Below are 6289 nucleotides of genomic sequence, written 5' to 3' on the forward strand. Positions count from 1 at the left end.
TGGGTGATACGAGAGTGGGGTGATAGGAGACTGGGTGATGGGAGAGTGGAGTGATAGGAGAGTGGGGTGATAGGAGAGTGGGTGATGGGAGAGTGGGGTGATGGGAGAGTGGGTGATAGGAGAGTGGGTGATGGGAGAGTGGGTGATGGGAGAGTGGGGTGATAGGAGAGTGGGTGATGGAGAGTGGGTGATGGGAGAGTGGGTGATGGGAGAGTGGAGTGATAGGAGAGTGGGGTGATAGGGGAGTGGGTGATGGGAGAGTGGGTGATAGGAGAGTGTGTGATGAGAGAGTGGGTGATGGGAGAGTGGGTGATGGGAGAGTGGTTGATGGGAGAGTGGGTGATGGAGAGTGGAGTGATAGGAGAGTGGGTGATAGGAGAGTGGGTGATGGGAGAGTGGGTGATGGGAGAGTGGGGTGATAGGAGAGTGGGTGATGGGAGAGTGGGTGATGGGAGAGTGGGGTGATGGGAGAGTGGTTGATGGGAGAGTGGGTGATGGGAGAGTGGAGTGATACGAGAGTGGGGTGATAGGAGAGTGGGTGATGGGAGAGTGGGTGATGGGAGAGTGGAGTGATAGGAGAGTGGGTGATGGAGAGTGGGTGATGGGAGAGTGGTTCATGGGAGAGTGGGTGATGGGTGAGTGGGTGATGGGAGAGTGGGTGATGGGAGAGTGGGGTGATAGGAGAGTGGGTGATGGGAGAGTGGGGTGATAGGGGAGTGGGTGATTGGAGAGTGGAGTGATAGGAGAGTGGGTGATAGGAGAGTGGGTGATCGGGGAGTGGGGTGATGGGAGAGTGGGGTGATAGGGGAGTGGGTGATAGGAGAGTGGGTGATGGGAGAGTGGGGTGATAGGAGAGTGGGTGATGGGAGAGTGGGTGATGGGAGAGTGGGGTGATGGGAGAGTGGGGTGATAGGAGAGTGGGTGATGGGAGAGTGGGGTGATGGGAGAGTGGAGTGATGGGAGAGTGGGTGAAGGGAGAGTGGGTGATGGGAGAGTGGGTGATGGGAGAGTGGGTGATGGGAGAGTGGGTGATGGGAGAGTGGGGTGATAGGGGAGTGGGTGATGGAGAGTGGAGTGATAGGAGAGTGGGGTGAAGGGAGAGTGGGTGATGGGAGAGTGGGTGATGGGAGAGTGGGTGATGGGAGAGTGGGTGATGGGAGAGTGGGGTGATAGGAGAGTGGGTGATGGGAGAGTGGGGTGATAGGAGAGTGGGTGATGGAGAGTGGGGTGATAGGGGAGTGGGTGATGGGAGAGTGGGTGATGGGAGAGTGGGTGATAGGAGAGTGGGTGACAGGAGAGAGTGGGTGACGGGAGAGTGGGTGATAGGGGAGTGGGTGATGGGAGAGTGGGTGATGGGAGAGTGGGTGATAGGAGAGTGGGTGACAGGAGAGTGGGTGACGGGAGAGTGGGTGATAGGAGAGTGGGTGACAGGAGAGTGGGTGATAGGGAGTGGGTGATGGGAGAGTGGAGTGATAGGAGAGTGGGTGATGGGAGAGTGGGTGATGGGAGAGTGGGTGATGGGAGAGTGGGGTGATAGGAGAGTGGGTGATGGGAGAGTGGGGTGATAGGGGAGTGGGTGATGGGAGAGTGGGGTGATAGCGGAGTGGGTGATGGGAGAGTGGGTGATAGGAGAGTGGGTGATGGGAGAGTGGGGTGATAGGAGAGTGGGTGATGGGAGAGTGGGTGATGGGAGAGTGGGGTGATGGGAGAGTGGGTGATAGGAGAGTGGGGTGATAGGGGAGTGGGTGATGGGAGAGTGGGTGATGGGAGAGTGGGTGATAGGAGAGTGGGTGATGGGAGAGTGGGGTGATGGGAGAGTGGGTGATAGGAGAGTGGGTGATGGAGAGTGGGTGATAGGAGAGTGGGTGATGGGAGAGTGGGTGATGGAGAGTGGGGTGATAGGAGAGTGGGTGATGGGAGAGTGGGTGATGGGAGAGTGGGGTGATGGGAGAGTGGGTGATAGGAGAGTGGGGTGATAGGGAGTGGGTGATGGGAGAGTGGGTGATAGGAGAGTGTGTGATGAGAGAGTGGGTGATGGGAGAGTGGGTGATGGGAGAGTGGTTGATGGGAGAGTGGGTGATGGGAGAGTGGAGTGATAGGAGAGTGGGGTGATAGGAGAGTGGGTGATGGGAGAGTGGGGTGATGGGAGAGTGGGGTGATAGGAGAGTGGGTGATGGGAGAGTGGGTGATGGAGAGTGGGGTGATGGAGAGTGGTTGATGGGAGAGTGGGTGATGGGAGAGTGGAGTGATACGAGAGTGGGGTGATAGGAGAGTGGGTGATGGGAGAGTGGGTGATGGGAGAGTGGGGTGATAGGAGAGTGGGTGATGGGAGAGTGGGTGATGGGAGAGTGGGTGATGGGAGAGTGGTTCATGGTGAGAGTGGGTGATGGGAGAGTGGGTGATGGGAGAGTGGAGTGATAGGAGAGTGGGGTGATAGGAGAGTGGGTGATGGGAGAGTGGGGTGATAGGAGAGTGGGTGATGGGAGAGTGGGTGATGGGAGAGTGGGTGATGGGAGAGTGGGTGATAGGAGAGTGGGGTGATAGGGGAGTGGGTGATGGGAGAGAGTGGGTGATGGGAGAGTGGGTGATAGGAGAGTGGGTGATGGAGAGTGGGGTGATGGGAGAGTGGGTGATAGGAGAGTGGGTGATGGGAGAGTGGGTGATGGGAGAGTGGGTGATGGGAGAGTGGGGTGATGGGAGAGTGGGTGATAGGAGAGTGGGTGATGGGAGAGTGGGTGATGGGAGAGTGGGTGATGGAGAGTGGATGATGGGGAGTGAGTGATAGGAGAGTGGGTGATAGGAGAGTGGGTGATGGGAGAGTGGGGTGATAGGAGAGTGGGTGATGGGAGAGTGGGTGATGGAGAGTGGGGTATGAGAGTGGGTGATAGGAGAGTGGGGTGATAGGGGAGTGGGTGTGATGGGAGAGTGGGTGATGGGAGACGTGGGTGATAGGAGAGTGGGTGATGGGAGAGTGGGTGATGGGAGAGTGGGTGATAGGAGAGTGGTGATGGGAGAGTGGGTGATGGAGAGTGGGTGATGGGGAGTGGGTGATGGGAGAGTGGGTGATAGGAGAGTGGGGTGATAGGGGAGTGGGTGATGGGAGAGTGGGTGATAGGAGAGTGGGTGATGGGAGAGTGGGGTGATAGGAGAGTGGGTGATAGGAGAGTGGGTGATGGGAGAGTGGGTGATACGAGAGTGGGGTGATAGGAGACTGGGTGATGGGAGAGTGGGTGATAGAGAGTGGGGTGATAGGAGAGTGGGTGATGGGAGAGTGGGTGATGGGAGAGTGGGTGATAGGAGAGTGGGTGATGGAGAGTGGGTGATGGGAGAGTGGGGTGATAGGAGAGTGGGTGATGGGAGAGTGGGTGATGGGAGAGTGGGTGATGGGAGAGTGGAGTGATAGGAGAGTGGGTGATAGGGGAGTGGGTGATGGGAGAGTGGGTGATAGGAGAGTGTGTGATGAGAGAGTGGGTGATGGGAGAGTGGGTGATGGGAGAGTGGTTGATGGGAGAGTGGGGTGATAGGAGAGTGGGTGATGGAGAGTGGGTGATGATGGAGAGTGGAGTGATAGAGAGTGGGGTGATAGGAGAGGGTGATGGAGAGTGGGTGATGGAGAGTGGGGTGATAGGAGAGTGGGTGATGGGAGAGTGGGTGATGGGAGGGGAGAGTGGGTGATGGAGAGTGGTTGATGGGAGAGTGGGTGATGGGAGAGTGGAGTGATACGAGAGTGGGGTGATAGGGAGAGTGGGTGATGGAGAGAGTGGGTGATGGGAGAGTGGAGTGATAGGAGAGTGGGTGATGGGAGAGTGGGTGATGGGAGAGTGGTTCATGGGAGAGTGGGTGATGGGAGAGTGGGTGATGGGAGAGTGGGGTTGATGGGAGAGTGGGGTGATAGGAGAGTGGGTGATGGGAGAGTGGGGTGATAGGGGAGTGGGTGATTGGAGAGTGGAGTGATAGGAGAGTGGGTGATAGGAGAGTGGGTGATCGGGGAGTGGTGAGGTGATGGGAGAGTGGGGTGATAGGGGAGTGGGTGATAGGAGAGTGGGTGATGGGAGAGTGGGGTGATAGGAGAGTGGTGGTGATGGGAGAGTGGGTGATGGGAGAGTGGGGTGATGGGAGAGTGGGGTGATAGGAGAGTGGGTGATGGAGAGAGTGGGGTGATGGGAGAGTGGAGTGATGGGAGAGTGGGGTGAAGGGGAGAGTGGGTGATGGGAGAGTGGGTGATGGGAGAGTGGGGTGATGGGAGAGTGGGTGATGGAGAGTGGGGTGATAGGGGAGTGGGTGATGGGAGAGTGGAGTGATAGGAGAGTGGGTGAAGGGAGAGTGGGTGATGGGAGAGTGGGTGATGGGAGAGTGGGGTGATGGAGAGTGGGTGATGGAGAGTGGGGTGATAGGAGAGTGGGTGATGGGAGAGTGGGGTGATAGGAGAGTGGGTGATGGGAGAGTGGGGTGATAGGGGAGTGGGTGATGGGAGAGTGGGTGATGGGAGAGTGGGGTGATAGGAGAGTGGGTGACAGGAGAGTGGGTGACGGGAGAGTGGGTGATAGGGGAGTGGGTGATGGAGAGTGGGTGATGGGAGAGTGGGTGATAGGAGAGTGGGTGACAGGAGAGTGGGTGACGGGAGAGTGGGTGATAGGAGAGTGGTGACAGGAGAGTGGGTGATAGGGGAGTGGGTGATGGAGAGTGGAGTGATAGGAGAGTGGGTGATGGAGAGTGGGTGATGGGAGAGTGGGTGATGGAGAGTGGGGGTGATAGGAGAGTGGGTGATGGGAGAGTGGGGTGATAGGAGAGTGGGTGATGGGAGAGTGGGTGATAGGAGAGTGTGTGATGAGAGAGTGGGTGATGGGAGAGTGGGTGATGGGAGAGTGGTTGATGGGAGAGTGGGTGATAGGAGAGTGGGTGATAGGGGAGTGGGTGATGGGAGAGTGGAGTGATAGGAGAGTGGGGTGATAGGAGAGTGGGTGATGGGAGAGTGGGTGATGGGAGAGTGGGGTGATAGGAGAGTGGGTGATGGGAGAGTGGGTGATGGGAGAGTGGGTGATGGGAGAGTGGAGTGATAGGAGAGTGGGTGATGGAGAGTGGGTGATGGGAGAGTGGTTCATGGAGAGTGGGTGATGGGAGAGTGGGTGATGGGAGAGTGGGGTGATGGGAGAGTGGGGTGATAGGAGAGTGGGTGATGGAGAGTGGGTGATAGGACGAGTGGGTGATTGGAGAGTGGTGAAGGAGAGTGGTGAAGGAGAGTGGGTGATCGGGGAGTGGGTGATGGGAGAGTGGGGTGATGGGAGTGGGTGATAGGAGAGTGGGTGATGGGAGAGTGGGGTGATAGGGAGAGTGGTGATGGGAGAGTGGGTGATGGGAGAGTGGGTGATGGAGAGTGGGGTGATAGGAGAGTGGGTGATGGGAGAGTGGGTGATGGGAGAGTGGGTGAGAGAGTGGGTGAAGAGAGTGGGTGATAGGAGAGTGGGTGATGGAGAGTGGGTGATGGGAGAGTGGGTGATAGGGAGTGGGTGATAGGAGGTGGGTGATGGGAGAGTGGAGTGATAGGAGAGTGGGTGAAGGAGAGTGGGTGATGGGAGAGTGGTGATGGGAGAGTGGGGTGATGGGAGTGGGTGATGGAGAGTGGGTGATAGGAGAGTGGGTGATGGAGAGTGGGTGATAGGAGAGTGGGTGATGGGAAGTGGGTGATGGAGAGTGGGTGATGGGAGAGTGGGTGATGGGAGGAGAGTGGGTGATAGGAGAGTGGGTGATGGAGAGTGGGTGAGAGAGTGGGTGATGGGAGGTGGGTGATGGGAGAGTGGTGATGGGAGAGTGGGATAGAGAGTGGTGACAGGAGAGTGGGTGAGGGTGAGTGGTGAAGGAGAGTGGGTGAGTGAGAGTGGGTGAAGGGAGAGGGTGAGGAGAGTGGGTGTAGGAGGGTGGGTGATGGGAGGTGGGTGATGGGAAGTGGGTGATGGGAGAGTGGGGGATGGGAGAGGAGGTGGGTGAGGAGAGTGGGTGATGGGAGTGGGTGATGGGAGAGTGGGTGATGGTGAGGGGGTTGATGGGAGAGTGGGGGATAGAGAGTGGGTGATGGGAGAGGGGTGATGGAGTGGTGATGGGAGAGTGGGTGATGGAGAGTGGGTGATAGGAGGAGTGGGTGATGGGAGAGTGATAGAGGGGGTGTAGGTGAGTGGGGGATAGGAGAGGTGTGGGAGAGTGGGGTGATAGGAGAGTGGGTGAGTGAGGAGAGTGGGGTGATGGAGAGTGGGGGATAGGAGAGTGGGGTGATGGGGTGTGGGTGATAGTGAGA

This window comes from Heptranchias perlo, chromosome 7 (assembly GCF_035084215.1).
Source record: "Heptranchias perlo isolate sHepPer1 chromosome 7, sHepPer1.hap1, whole genome shotgun sequence".
In the NCBI taxonomy this organism is placed as follows: domain Eukaryota; kingdom Metazoa; phylum Chordata; class Chondrichthyes; order Hexanchiformes; family Hexanchidae; genus Heptranchias; species Heptranchias perlo.